Source organism: Pleuronectes platessa, chromosome 18 (assembly GCF_947347685.1).
Source record: "Pleuronectes platessa chromosome 18, fPlePla1.1, whole genome shotgun sequence".
In the NCBI taxonomy this organism is placed as follows: Eukaryota; Metazoa; Chordata; class Actinopteri; order Pleuronectiformes; family Pleuronectidae; genus Pleuronectes; species Pleuronectes platessa.
In genome coordinates, this window is record NC_070643.1 from 8386503 (window position 1) to 8402885 (window position 16383).

At 41.4% G+C, this 16383-nt stretch overlaps 1 protein-coding gene across 1 annotated transcript in view; it reads left to right on the top strand.

Annotated features, from left to right (window-relative positions):
• The window catches only part of fhod3a (formin homology 2 domain containing 3a), a 53993-nt gene that overhangs the window by 12833 nt on the left and 24777 nt on the right, over window positions 1–16383 (top strand). The gene's annotated exons all lie outside the window — the stretch shown is intronic.

Consider the following 16383-nt stretch of genomic DNA (forward strand, 5'->3'; position numbering starts at 1 on the left):
CTGTATACGCCCCTTACGACAACTGCCAGGTTGTTCCATATTCGAGGTCAGTCTGGTCATCTGCCCAAATGACCGTGTAACTGGAGGCATTTACAGAGATAATCTTAATGTAACTGATTGGATCTGAGTGTCCCGGATTTCCAACCGTAAATCTTTAACATGTTTGGTATTCACTGCTTGAAATCCAGTAGAGTGAAATCAGCAGAAATGGAACATTGAGTTGAAACCCTAACGAGAGTGAGCTGAGTGTAAGGCATCACAGAGACAGTGATCAGTAAGGATACAAAATGTATCTGCTTAGCATTGGAAGGGCAGAGAAAGTAAATGATTGCATTTCTAATGATCACAATAGAATTAGCTTGTAGCAGCAGCTACCTGTATAAGACTAAGAATACAACTTTATTACCAAGTCACCTCCAGCATATGTTCCAGAATATATCAGCCAATTTTGCAAAACATTGTATACACACCCAACGTGCAACCAGCTGTCCATCACCCCCATTTGTTTTGCCCTGGAGTCGTGTTTGATCATGAACAATTCTGTGAGATCCCAAGTCCATCTCGAAATTGTCCCTTTGGAAATGTCAATAGTGTAAATGCCAAGACGTTTGTCCTGTGTATTGACTTAATCGTCGCACTTTGATGATCCAGCACTTACTGCATAACTCCCACTGTAAGACTTGGGTATTAATGTTGTCCTGAGTATCCTCAGCTTTAGGTTGAGTAAGGTTTGGCCTGAGCCTCATCATTTTAATTTGTTCTTTTGTCTTTCAAAATCTGCTTGTGTGCCCTCTCTCACTCCCATATTAACACACCCTCTCTCAGTCGATCCCGTGTACAGCAGTCTTGTCAGATCAGAACCGTTTGTTTTAGGGTTAATTTTAGCGATGCAGCCATAGACTGTATATAGGGTTGCAGTGCACTCGCTGTGGACGGCGGCTGAAGGGTGAAGAGAGGTGCTAGGGGTAAAGTGGAGGTGATATCTTTAGAATGTGTTGACAGCACAGAAGCATGGGAGAAAGGCAGCGCAGCGCTGAACCTCCAGTTGCTAAATGTGTTACAGGAAGTAAGGGGTGCCAAAGGGGTCATTTGAAGAAGACAGGAGAACTGGAAGGAATAATGTTGATAGGTGGTACAGAAATGAAGTCTCAATGTCATTCCTTTGTTAGAGAGGTGGATTTAATCATTGCTATTATGTGGCTGCATCTAACTTAGTGATGTAAAAAGAGCAATCATCTGCTTAATGTGTTAGACCAGTGGCTCCCAAACTTTTTACATTCCTGTACCCTTCAGACATTAAATCTCCAGCTACGTAACCCCCTGTTTTTTTTTCATGTTTGTAATCGCCGCCACCTCACCCCCCCCTCGCACGCGCACATATACAGCCTATAACACTTCCTTGTTTTGCGTGGGAGTTGTAGTTTATTCTGCAGTGAAGCCAACACTCTTAGCCGCATCTGGAAACTTCATCTCCCATGATGCCGCGCGGCTCGTCTTAAACCGCTAGCTGGTCCACGCCCATGCTAAATCAAACCGTCTACTGTAATCCTCGGTGCACGCAGTTCGATCCTCTGCGGGATTTACACTTTGTGCACATTCCCCGCGTACCCCCAGAACCACTTTGCGTACCAGTTTGGGAACTGATGTGTTAGACAGTTAGTTTACGACATGGCTTAGTGTCATTAAAGTGTCAAAAATGTAAAGGGTTGATCCTCTTGGGAGCATGAATGTGGATCTTGGCTGTTGGCAGTATGGTTAATGTCTCCTGAGGAAAGGTCAAAGGGTCACCTACAACAGATTCTAGCAACATATTAGATATAGACCTATTCATTATATTTTATAATCAACTGAAAGATATACGATACCCTTATCTTATTTTTGTTGCAAATGTATTCACTCAGCTGGACATTTTACAGTCAGAAAATATACATGTCAGTTCTATGTTTCAGGCAAACTATGTTAGAGACAGTGTTTTGCATGAACCTATTTACACAATCCATTGGATACAGAGCTAAACATTAACTAACTAAATCCCAGAAATATAAGGCAAGTTTAGCTGATAAATGTTTCACTCTGCTCATTTGGTAGCCACTAGTGTTAGAGTTGTTTGTTGACAGTTGCCTTTTGTGGTTCGACTCCATGATCTCTTCTGTGCAGACTCTGGCTCCAAGTTATTTCATCAGCGTGAGATGGAAGCACCCATAGCAGGGATATTTTGGCTTCAATTTCGCACAGTAGAAAGAAGTGGACATGCATCGTCCATTTTTATAAACAGTCTATGTTTTATAAGAACAAATCTTTGATCATACAAGTGACGTCAGCTCTAGCTATGTTGTACCTAGTGTTTGTTTTTATGATCTTCATTACTTCGTTTATCTGCTCTACATTTGACATAAAAACAAAATACAAAACATGTCTAATGAATAAATTCAAATGTAGAAATGATGAAAGCACATATAAAACTTACAGGCTGAGTACAAACTTCATCCTCTTTCAATTGCAAACGGGCTTTATATACAAGTAACTGTGACAGAAAGTTTCCAGGATCCAGAAAGTGTTTTTTCTTTCCATGTGTCTCATTTCCCAGCCTCTCCTCAAGTGAAAGGGTATGCGGTAATTAAATACAGTTTAAGTTATCAAATAAGGAGAGGCTATGCTATTTGACAGGTAAAGCTCCCTGTAATGAGTGGTACAGCAGGTGAAACAAAAGAGCTGGAGTGCAGAACAAAAGAGCTTGCATGTGTTTTGGAGCACGTTCAATCCCTTGGCAGTGAGCTGTGGATTTTAGCTTTTTTTTCCCCACTCAAAACGAAAGAAACCCAAAAAGAACTGGCCTCTGCCCTGCTGGATTTCTGCTCCCTAATTATCCATCTCTAACCACCCCCTGCAGTATAGTGAAGGAGAGGCGGGAGCTGGAGGGTGAGGTGAAGTAAAGGTTGACTCTCTTTGATTTTGTGTGGTTGTGTTTTTACATAACAAATTAGCATCATGTTGAAAATGTTTCATCTGTCTTCGCTCATCTGTCCGTCCAACCTCATCCCTCCCATTCAGCACAGGATTCTCAACTCACCAAATACGTCTGTCCTCACACCACGTTTACAAAAGAAGAGTTATGGTAATTGTATTTATACATTGTAATGATATATTTTGAGGATTTGATGGAATCAGTGAGGGTTGAACAGATCAAAATCTCTGTAAATATAAGCTTAGACTGACATGGTGGTCTTGAGTGACAAAGCAGCAGTCAGCGCTCGATGTTGGGTCGACCAGTGGGGGTGCAGTGGTAGTACCAGTACTCTGGGCCTGAGATGCCTCTGAATTAGATGAACACAGCTGGTTTGAACAGCGATTTACTGTGGTGCTGTTCCCCCCGCTGTGGGAGATAAGGCCTGGTAATGGCATGGTGTGACAGGGAGATAATGCTCAGTGGGTGTGGGGTAAGCTGCGAGCGGGCAGTGGTGTACAGTTGAACATCTGTGGCTGTGCAGTCATAAAACTCCAGACCCATTATATGGTTTTGCTAAAACGCTGTCCTTTAGCATCTGTGCTATCCTTTCCCAACATGCTACTAACTACTTTTCAATCTGGCATAATTTCCATTGCTTCTTCATCCTCTTTTTTTTTTTACTTTGCCCTACATTGTCCATTTGTCCCCATTTCTGTTTTTCTCAACATGTCCCGACTGATTACACGCAAACACTCTGCACTTCTGTTGTTTAACCCCCTGCATTTCATTCTTTTCCTGGCCTGCATGCTTTGCTCTCTAAATCTATATTTACTCCTCTCAGCATCACTTACTGTTCCTAACACTTTGTTCTCGTCGACACCTGTGGCTTCAGCTCAAGGAGCTGTCGCTTTATGATTTGTGTGTTTGCTTGTGTGTGAGTCAACAAAGACATTTTTCTGTGCTTATGAATAGCGATTCCCGATACCAATTCCGATAGCTGGACTTTTCGCATCGGCTTATACCGAGTTCTGATGCGATACCATATATTTAAGAAAATAACAACTCATACAACGTAGTATAACAGCTGTATGCTACTGACTGTGTATGGAAGTGATGATTGCCATCCTTGTTGTATGGCTCAGGTTAAATCTTATGAGAAACAAATACATACAGAGAATAAATAACATGCAACAGACTTTTTCTTGTGTGACCTTCATAACTGAAAAATAACACAAATATATAAATCGAGGAATACATAACAATGAACACAACATTTTAGGTCATTTGTCTTGCTTCTGGGTTGTCTTGGTCGGATTCATCACGTCTTTTTTATTGCGGTTTCCGGTGTTTGGTGCTGTAGTTTGTCCTTTTTGGCCGTTGACCATCATATGAACTCATTGCACTCGTTCACATGATGGTTCTTTAAATGCTTTACGAGATTTCTACTGTTGTAATTGGGAACAGCAGTGCCACCCTTTAACATTTTGTTGTTTGCGTGAAATATTACCAAATTGCTGACATATTAGTTATCTCTAGCTAACACTACACTGACAGAAATTCGCTTTTCCTTTGCCAATCTAAAAACAGTTGACATGTGTTTATGTATGTGTTTGTTCTCATGATCTGAGCATTACCTTAGGTCCAAAAAGAAGGCAACCTTCTCGGTTCTCATCTGTATTTAGCAGAGAGAAAGTGTTTTCTCTCTACCCACACCAGTAGCTGAGACCCTGAGGAGACACTGAGAGCATCGCGCCCACATGAGTCATGCCTTACTTAATGCTGTGGGAGATGGAGAGATCATCTGATGAGCCATTAGGGATGGAGGTGTAGAGCAGCAGAAGGGGTGGAATAACAAGCCTGTAACATGCATCTATGTTGAAGCTGTTCTCCATTCCCACTGCTGTAGTGTTTCTCCAACCTGTGTTTTAACTATAAATAACTTTTAGCTGTAGATCATGTTGGGTGAAAGGGACCCTGGGCTAAAAAAAAGTTGATCTGGTTTCTGTTGCAGTTTGCTATAAGCAGAGAGTAATAACAAGTATGCACACTGGACATCAGGCTCAGCCATCTGGCTCCACATTTCCATATTATGTGATTATTTCTGTCTTTTATTGCTTCATAATCCTGTTGCATGATGTGTGTCTCCATTGTTGCTGTTATCAGTTGCTGTGTTGTGGCGGCTCCTGTGTATATGTCACAGTGTTGTGCTTACTGTGGATGTGGCAGGGTTTTCCCTGGGCTCTATTATGCCGACAAACATCAGCTGACCAACTGTTGTGCTGTGGCACCACTCACTGCGGTCTGGGCTTTTTTTCTTTCTTTCCCAAGTCTCAGAGTACTTGCTGGAAGAAAGTAAGAAATATACAGTATCCCTACGTGTGTGTGTGTGTGTTTGCCTGTGCACGCGTGTGAGTCTGGGCTTGTTCATACATGCACCCGAATGTGTCTGCACAAAACTTCAGGCTGGTCTGTTTTAATCATTTTGAGGCGATTACATAATGCAATAAAACATTACAAGTACCACAAGCTAAACATCCAGCGCGCTCACTGGAGAATCTACAGGCTTGGCGTCTTACTCGGCCATGGGCTTTTGGAGATGATGGGTTTAGGGAATGTGGGAATGTGTGGAGGGAGATGGGGAGAGGGCCGGTTTCCAGGGAAATGGTAAATCACTTAGGGAAGGAAGCACAAGGGGAAAACAAAGCGGGGAGGAAATGCACCTGCCAGACAGAGCAGCAGCAGCAGCAGTTGGCAAGTAGATCCTCGGGCTATGTCATAGCTCTGTGGTCTGCTGACTTCCAGGTGAGGACAGAAAGTAGAGAAAGTTAAGCCAAAGTGTTACAGTTACAACTGCTGCTTTCTTTTAACAACAACAACACAAGCTGTGGTTCTTTTACACTATATTGTGCATTCTCAAAATATATTGATTTGAAAGTTTCAACTAGAAATTAATTTGGCTGCACTTTGCGAACTGATGCATGTGATCATACTGTTTGCATTCAGTAGGGTTATACAGTATTTCACATTCGCTTTTTGACACAAAAGTTGCTAGTATAAGACTTATATCTGTCACATAGACCGACAGACAGACACACACACACACACAAACACACACACACACACACTTACACGTTTGTCCTTCTATCTTAGTGAGGACATATTCAATTCCCTAGCCCCTTACCCTAACCTTAACCATCCAAACTAAATTCCAACTCTAACCAAAACCTAAAACCAATGAAAAATTAAAGAAAATGTCCTAATTTCCCCAAAATGTCCTCACTTTGTAGGGTCTATGCTTAAAACGGCCCTCACAAAGATATTAAGGAATCCCCCTAAACACATACAAACAAGTGTATCAAGATATCGGGTAAGTGTGGTATGAGTCAGAGCTTGAATTCACTGTGCTATAATCCACTCAGCAAGCAGCACATATCCTCCAATATCCTCTGTGTTTGCTCACTTTGGCTCCTGTAAGTCCTGCTCTGGTTTCTCTGTCTGTTTCTACTGTGTTTGTCTTTCTCACTCTTTCTGCGCCTTTCTTTTCTCTCCTTTATGCCTCTCTTTCTCTCTCTTATTGGCTCGCCTTCATTTTTCTATAAACCCAATCCAGCCAATTTATTTAGATGAATGTTTATAAAAGTTCGCTGCCTGATCAAACCCACAAATTAATGTTTTAGATACTGTAATCTGATTGACATTATTGTTTGACTTGTCATAATTGCACTCAATTTTCAGGACAATTTCTCAAATTAAAATCTCTCTCTCTCTCTCTCTCTATCTCTCTCTCTCATTTCATTCACACATTCTTTCATTTTCAAGTCTTATTTCTGTCATGCACCGCCGCTGCACATGCCCAGTGAATCAGTTAACAATGACACAAACATCAAGAATGAGACACACAGGCTGACAGTGAGTGAGTGAGTGAGTGAGAGAGACAGGAGGACAAAGGGTGGGGAGGGAGGCGAGGGAAAACACAGAATGCTTGTTTCACACGTGCACAGTTGAATGTGGGCTTGAACACTGACATATTTCCCACAATCAACTTTTGTTTCAGGCTACATGCTGCAGAAAATCAGGTCACACTTTATAAGAATGCACTATCACAGATCAAATGCAATTACACAACAACTGTGATGCACAGAAATCAACGTCATTAGTTGAACAATAGATTCATTTCTTAATACGTTTGAGTTTTACAGTCTAAGTAAACACACACAAGCACGATTTAGACTGCGGGTTAGAGCTTACAATAGGGACTGGAAACGGGCAGGCAAAGGCAACCAATCAACACCTGTAGGAATCACTCACATTATATATTATTTGTTTAATTCATTTAAAATCCAAAGTGTACCCATGACTCGTCATGGTTTAATAGTAGTTATGTGCCAGACTATTTTTGGTAGTGTGCAGAATATTGCTGCTCACTCTGTCTGGTTTAGGAAATTTCATTAAATATAATGTGTTACTTAGTGAGCTTTAGAGGTGCTGACAGACAGAGCCATGCAAGCAGTTTTCCTCTGTTTTCAGTCATTATGCTAAGCTAAACTAATAGGCTGCTTTTAAGTATAATATCCAATATATTGAAATACTTATGTGAGTATGTAATGCTTCATCACTGTCTCTCTGGATACAGAAACCAACCACCTAAAGATGTCTGTTTGTGTCTATGAGTGGGAGACTCTGGAGTGACTGCGATGGCAGAGGGTATATTTATGTTTGTGTTGTGGGTTTATTCTTGTGTGTGTGTGTATGCGCCTGTCCGTGTGTGTGCTTTTGGACAAATGTGCATGTGAAGGGCACAGGGTATTCTGGTCTTAGCATGTGGTGTGGCATAGTGTATCTGTGAGTGTGTATGTGTGCGTGTTCCGGGTAGTCCGCAAAACTTAAATCATTAATTTTCAAGGTTAAGTTTAGGTTTATGGTTAAGATGAGGTTTGGTTTAGGTTAAAGTTAAAGTTAGGTTTAGATTTTTGTTGGAGATTAAGGTTGGAGTAGGTCCCCCAAATCTATGACAAGCCAATATAATGTCTTTGGAAGTCATGGAGACACAACTCTGTGTGCGTGTGCGCGTGTGCTAGGCAGTGAGTTGCCTTCCTGATGTCATCTGCTTCCGAGCTTCTTTAACATCTGATGTCCTTCAGTATTCGAGGTTACAGTCTGGAGATGTTTAAATGTCTGTGTGTGTGTGTGTGTGTGTGTGTGTGTGTGTGTGTGTGTGTGTGTGTGTGTGTGTGTGTAGGTATGTATTATGTAGTATATATAAGTGTGCTACCAATAAAATATAGCACCCATTTGTTTCTACAGGACTGGATTTATGGGAAACATAAAAAAGTTTGTTTTCCTTCACTCCCAAGTGTTTCCATTCACAGTACGTTCGCCTTTAGGCCTGAAGTTGTACTGTATCTGCCTGTGAGATGTGTGAACATACTTTGTGTGTGTACATGTGTGTGTCACTGCTGAGCTTAGTGTAATCTCCGTCTAGGTCCGTCGCCATTCTTTAAATCTCACGAATCCCACAGTAAAACCTTGGAGGTCTCACTCTCCCTTTCTGTCTCTCTTCCCCTCTCTCTCACACACACACACACAAACACACACACTGAGCTCACGGGGCCTCTATCGTCATCCGTACCATCAGCAGCCTCCAGTGCTGCTCGTACTGTACGCCAAGACCAACACACAAAAAATAGACAGTCGCAAAATAACAGAGTTGTCCTCAGCAGTCTGGCCCTCGCCGCCTGCCAACTTTTCCTTTTCACTTCACTTGACATGAGACTGAAGTCGTGCATTATTGTCCAAACTGTATCAGCGTCTGACAGATTGATAGAGTATTTATTCTAAGTACAGATTAATGGACATGGCACTCCACAGATGTGTGCACACAAGAAGTAAATACCACCCAGCCGCTTTGCACATTGGTGCTGAGACGAAATGCAAACTCTTACAGAGAAACATTTCTTGCAAAAGATCAATATTAAGGCATCGTGGAAAAACTGGAAACTAAGAAAATTTGAAATACCCATGAAATTACATTGTTATGGCTGAAATTGTATCGTCCACTTTACTCGTTCTTCATTGACTGAATGTAAAGTCAGGACAGCAAAGGCACACACACACACACACACACACACACACACACACAGACACACACACACACACACACAGTGCACCGCCTGACCTGAACAGAGCTTGAACCCACTCAGTATCTAGTGGTGTTACACTTTGCTTGATACCCAACACTCCTATATTTAGCGTGATACCAGTGCACTGAGGGAAAAGACTTCCTGGGATTAAACCATGCACTCCAGTGTGCCAGTGTTCTGGTTCACCCAAGACCCAGTTTGAAAGTCATATGACTGATTGGCCCAGACAGCCGCGTGGGTTTTTTTTTAGAGGGGTGCCATGAAATCCTCCAGAAACACGAGTCAGCAGTTATATCTGGGCTTAAATTCAGGACCACCAGCTGTGACCCGCCCCTTTCTCGCCTGGCACACAAACAGTTGCACCTTCCTGAATAATATTACCCTTGGTCGACCTCAGTCTGTTTTTATCCGTAAATATCCTGCGACCTAATAAAAATGAATGACGCTAAAATGGTCAAAGCACTGAGAATACAACACCATGAAAAGACAACGTGCTTCTTATTTCAGAGGACGGTCTCATAGATGTGATCTCTATGTTAGCCTGAGTCAGCTAACCTTCCTGAATCACAACAGTCCCAGTGGGTCCACAGTCACACAATGTGGCAGGTCCACATTGACTGTGCCGCAGATTAAAGGTCTGACATGACTCAGGGCAGCTCATATATTTAACTATCGCCTTTTCAAACTTAAAATAATGCATTTGTGCATGTTGTGGAAAACCCGAACTCGGCAAAGTAGATATTTTACACATCATGCATCCATAACTGAACATCTCACAATAACTGCAACCAATGCAAACACATACATTTTTGCACAAAGGTAGGTTAGCGCAGGTATTGCAGAAAACAAGCCCATATAGCTTTGGGAATTTTAAAGCTACAGTCCACAACTTAATGAAATTGGTGAGCTTAGCTTGAGAATCCCTCTTCCGTCCGACATCCTTCTTTGCACGATGTCTCAGCAATTGCACATATTGTGGATTAGTCTTAAGCTTTTTTTCAACAGGTCAAAAGATTTCTTCGCACCGACTAACATCTTGCTCAACTCCTCAACTGGCAATGGAAAAGAAGTCAATCACCTTCTTCAGTGGGTTTACCTGCATTTAAAAAAACAGGCAATAGTGATGTTTTCCAACTGCTGGCTGCTAAGTGGGTCCACTTTTGGATCGACATCCATTAGCTCACACCTCTTTGTTCTTCTCTTTTCGTTAGTATAGGGTTAGGCTTGCTTTAACACTTTTTGTTGGAATATATCTGAACTTCTGCCAGGATTTTTGATGAGTCTCCATCATATAATTATTTTTTAAATGCAGTCCTAGTGCTAGAACCAGGTACAGGTAATGCACCACAGGTTTCTGACTTTCTTGGAGAGCAGCTTTATTGAAGAAAAAAAAAAGACCATGAGAGCAATGTTGTTGAACCAGGAGAGTAAAGTTCTAGACTAAAAGGCTCTGCAGAGCTGAAGGGAAATACAGAGTTGGGTAATAATTTTCTCTGGGTTTATACAAGTGACCACTTTGACTTACAAGTAGTCTCGGGTTTTGTTGTTGATTAAAAAATATTGATTAAAGCCCCTACAAGGACATAGAGGCATCACTGAATATGCTCATAAATGACTTGATTTGTCGTATTGTTGTCATTTTTCCTTGTCTGCTACTACTCCTCTTAACACCAGTGCTCCTTTAACTAGGTCACCTTTGAGTAACATCTGCTGAGCTGGCTGCCTTTTGTTAAATCTGAGAACTAAACACAGTAGTTGTAGATTTTAGCTGCCCTTTGTGAAGGCCAAATAAGTAGAATTAGACTATACACACTCAACTGGGGACTCCAATTTTGCACTTAGTAGTATACAGGAAAATACAGTATATTTCTGAGCATAATTGCTGTGGATTAGACCCAATGTAGCCTGAGCTGGCCTGTGTGCTTTTCTGTTTGGAGATGTGAAGATGATGCAGTAAATGTTGAGGGATTAGTCAAAGCTGAAGGGTCACAGCACTAATCTCATTATGGCACGAGGAGGAGGGGGGATCTGACCACTCCTGAGCGACTTAGCAGGCAGCCTCAGCCCGGAGGGAATCCCTGTTTCACTACAGAACACACACACACACACACGCACACAAACACACAGTCACCTACACACACAACAGTCACTTACACACCCACAAGTGCTGTAATGCACAAACAAGCCCTTCCAATGCAATTTTCCACTTCGGAAACAAGAAAGTTTCTGGAGGGATTCATTCAAAAATAATGATAGAATGCTAAACTAACAAATTGTCTTTGGATGATATGATGATTCTGTCAAGTCCTCCCTTGTGGTGTTGACTTTGTGTTAAAGCTGTGAGATTTGAAAGTGATCTCCCATCTTTTATATGTTTTATGTATTGATTAACATCATGACATTTTTTCTGTGAATACACTAATACACCTATACTACACACTATTAGATGCCATTCCTCTAAATAGGCCTATATAATGTTTTAATGTTTGTTTTAAAGCAATGGTTGTTTGGGGAACTAGCCACTAGGGGCGCTTTTGCAGATTCTGCTGAGTGGAGTTATAGGAGCAACATAGTTTCAGTATTTCATTTGACACAGTGGCAGTTTGAGGTGCAACTCTACTGTCCACAAGCTGCTTTCCTTTGTGTCTCCAGAGTAAAAAACACACACACTCATTCATCTTCCACTGCAAGAGCAATAAATTAACACACTATTTCTTGATAATTGATAATTTTTTCTTAAATATTTACACTAAGCCTTGGAGGAACATAGAGAGAGTATTCTAACAAATGCACGGCTCTGCTATTATAACAAAAAGTAGAGAGCCTGTAGATACTGAGTGTATCTACACAGTGTGCATGCATGTGATTGTGATTAGATACTGAGTGTATCTACAGGCTCTACGATAATGTCAAAAAGAGAAAAGAAAAGAGAAAGTAAAGAGATTCCAGAAACTGTCCCTTTGTCTGGATCTGTGCCAAAATTGTGTCCAGGTCCAATTCTTCCACCAAGTTTCGTGGAAATCTGTTCAGTCGTTTTTGTGGAAATCTGCAGACGAACAAACAAAACAAACAGGGTTGAACACAAAACCTGAGAGGTAATTAGTTACAAACAGAAGTGACTACATCAAAAACAAGTGGAAACAAGTATCTCCGCTGGCCGTTTTTTCCCCTTACTTTAAGAAAATGAAGTTTTGAAGATGGAATAAGAGGCTCAACGACTCGTTAGGGCTGACACACTGCAGGGCATGTGAGGTCATGGTGAAAAAGAGTGGACGAGAACTGTGAGTCTTCCAAAACAAAACAGTAAAACTCCAAGCAAACCTATAAATGAAATGAGCCCTTCTGTCTTTCCTTCCTCTGTCTTCCTGCACTCAGCAAACACAGGCCCGGGCCCCCACATGGCCGCGTGCACACAATCACATGCATGCACACTGTGTACCAGCACATGCACAAGCCACAATGACACATCCCAGTGAGTGTTTTAGCTTTTCTTGTGACAATAATAAAACCGAGATCCAGAAAAAAAAAAGGAGAAAGACCAAAGACACGTGGACTCTCTTCAGATTCAATCCCTCTCATCTCCTTCTTTTTCACTTTTTCTCACATCTGCTGCCTTGTCTCTCAGACCAGATGAAGACATCTAATTAAGATACGTTTATCTTCTTAGTTTGTGTTTCATTTCTATGTCAGTTCACCTCTGGAGAGATAATGGCACTGACCTAATTTTGTTATGCCAAGCTGTTTGGCCAAGAGGTTGAAGGTGAGAGTAGTTTGTTTGAATTATTTCCAGCCTGAATGCACCATCATTCTAGACATGCTGTGTTAAGACAGCTGGAGCTCTTTGTGCCAATGCGAAAATGGCTGATTGATTATTTAGCATGTCAAACTCTGCTTGAGCAGCAGGGCAATTAGTGACACGACTTTTTATTAGCAGCTATCAATTATTATGGAGTATTGTCATGACAACACTTCAGAAAAACATCTTAGAACTTAATTAACACTAAATATAAGTCTGAAAAAACACTCTTTGTCAGAGTCAGGAAATCAAAACTATTTGATTCAAGAATAAATCTGTGAAACAAGTGGATCTTCTTTTCAAATACCATACACATCATGGGTGTGCTATCAGAGGCTACATCATTGCTCATCGATCTCATCCCCTGTTGTCTTTTTATGGAGCCTGTCTCTGTCACAATATCTCCTCATACTGTGCATCATCTGTCTCCAGGTAGGACAGTATTTCAGTTACAGTGCTCCCAACATAGGCCTATGTCGCCATGCAGTTTCTAGATACATCTATTATAAGTCTGTACAGTACACTGAAATTAGACTGTATTATTATTAAATTGATATATCTGGTCTGCATTTTGTGTTTGGCTCATATGTGTACACTCACCTCAAGTCTGTTTTAAATTATATTATTTATATTTCATTTGCTGTGACCTTATACCTGATGCAAATTACAAGTACCCTGAGCAGCATGTCCCTGTTTTGACTCCTGATCATCCGGGCCACAGACTGTAAAGATAGACGACATGACTGCTTTCCTAAAGTGATATCATATTGTCTCGATCGCCACCTCTGACCACGTGAAGGAAACAATATTCTTCGGTAGTTCTTGTCACACTGATGTTTGTTCCAATGCTATTGTTCTTACAAGTTTAGCTTTAGTAATTCAATGCTATTGAATCGGATAAAATGTCATGATTGACAGCTGAGACTGACTCCTGATTGGTTGAGCAGATGTTTATGTCGGACCTTGCAAATGTGGTTCCTTCTCCTGTTAGATACTCTAACTCTTGATCCTAATGAGCAAGATGGTGTCATCAATATTGGGGCAAGGTCACACATACGCAAATGTTGCGGGTCAAATTTCACTTGAGTTAAACTCCAGGAGAAGCCATGTTTCGTCACAGGAAGCAAATTCGCTCGGTCATGAATGGGAGGTGAAGGTTCGCCACTGCTATGTTTGTGTTTGTAGAACCAGGCCCACTTTGTATCCAGGCTATATAAGCTTAATTTCTGGGTATTGGGTGGAAGTGGTGACACGTCCTCCATTTTCTTATCTATGCACCAGGCCATATAGCCTTAATTTAGCCCTTTTTTCTGTTTTTCTTTCACTGTGTCTATCCAAATATAGGCAGAAATCACAACATGTATATATGTGTGTATATGTATTATTTTCTTTCGTTAAACAAGGACATTAGCCAAGATGCTATCTTCTATGAAACCAGTGGTACAACAGAATGAATCAAGCCAAGTTTAAGCCTTATCGCTACTGCTGACATGCTCCTGACAGACAGCAGGCATTTTGGTAAAGGTTACCTTGACAGGCCCACTCGTGGCCTGATGAATAACACGGACATTACACATGGTCGTCTGAATGAACCATTGACACCCAAAGGCCAGATGAAGTGGCTTCCGCCTCAATAAGAGGCTACTTGACTTCCAGGGAAACTAAGAGTCAAAAGAACAAGGAAATCAATCTGAACAGGTTATTTGAAGAGTTAAAGCTGAGCCGCAGTTAAGAGTGTGTTCTCATGTGTCAAATGAGATACTGGTAACAGTATGTTCAAGAAAGATAACAGAAATAAATCTCCTACATTCGATGAGCGTTGAATGGACTTGCCCAAATGATTTCACTGAAATAGATACAGTACGAAAGAGTTTTAGGTTGAATTGGGTTTACAAAGGTTAAATACCAACAATTTACATTGATGACATGTTAGAGACATATTTTGACTTTTTAAGTTATCCCCTCTGCCTTGATGACCGAACAACATCTTTCCTCGTTCACTTCTCATCTTCTTCCATCTCTTTGGCCTTCTTCAAATGTTGCATTAACCTCCGTCTCTGATCCAATCCAATCACCCCAGCATAAGATGCTCTGAGGACACATCTGACATCCCATCCCTCATTCATTTGACGTTCTTAAGGTGTCCACTTGTGATCAGATAACCGAAGATGCATGCTAATGAACAGGCCCTCTGATGGTTGTGTAGAGAATATTTCCTACCTTTCCTAATCTGTTTCATCTTTGTGTTGCCTCTCAGCACTTTTACAAATTAAACACGTTTAATCATTTGATTATCTCTACCGTAAACCAGCACAGTTGTATGTCATGAATTCTGACCTCGGACGAAGGGTACTGCAGATAGAGACACAGACAGGCCTGTAATTCTTTCTTCTGTGTGTGGAATGATAATGATTTTGACCCTGGCCTTGGGTTAGCCTCGTCTAGCTTAGCGACGGTTACCGCTGTGCTCAACACAGAAGGACAGACTGGCTGGCCCATGGGCCCACATCAGGGGGAGTGTGTTGTCCTGCCTTGCCCTCACTTTTGTACTCTTTTGACCAGCCAGCTCCTTCCTGATGGACTGAAGGATTTGTGAAAAACACGCAAACTCAGGATTTACGCACACAGGTTCCTGTACCCCCTGCTGACACACAGTTGAAAGCACTACTGTTCTTATGAGCACAAATGGACATTATGGACATTTTGAGCTTAATGCAGAGCACTTTGGAAAATTATTTTTGTTGATGTCTGCATCATGCAGGGGTCTGCACATGTAAATATAAGTACTGTATTACAGGCTTATGCAAATATTTTTATATCCTGGGGCGCACAAAATTATTGGGACACTGGAGTGTATAGTAAAATCGAGTACAACATAAATTGCACCCTCAAAATGTTCAGTCTGATCTAAAACACAATTTGTTTTCTGTCAAACCTTGTTTATAGAGACATAAATACAAAGTTTAAAAGACAAGAAAATAAAGCTGTAGTGTGATATTACAGCATGAATGAAGTGATGGAGATATCTCTAATCTGTTGGTCCCAATGGTTTCTGTGTTGTGACCTGAATACTTCACAGTTGAATTCCGGCCAGCAGCTCATTAACATTCCGATACAGCTCTAATCACTACTGCAACATGTGTGCACGTGCTTGTGTATGTGAGACAGAGAGAGAGAGAGAGAGAGAGAGAGAGAGAGAGAGAGACCGACCTTGCACGTTTTGCTCTGTGAGAGAGGATGCAGCGAAAGCGTGTAGAGAGGTGCCCATCAGGTGCTCAGAACCAAATGGTCTGACGGGCTGCATCGATTTGCAGCGTTTCATCTCTAGCAAAGTGTTGTGCAACTTCTGCACAGCTGCAGACTCATTTTACTACAAAGATTTATTGAAAATAAAGGAAATATATCCTGGAGAGAAGTGAAATATGTGCAGTGGAAATAGATTGTGCCCAAAAAATTGCCTGACGTCAGGTGAAAACACTTTTGCATTACTTGTGTCACTC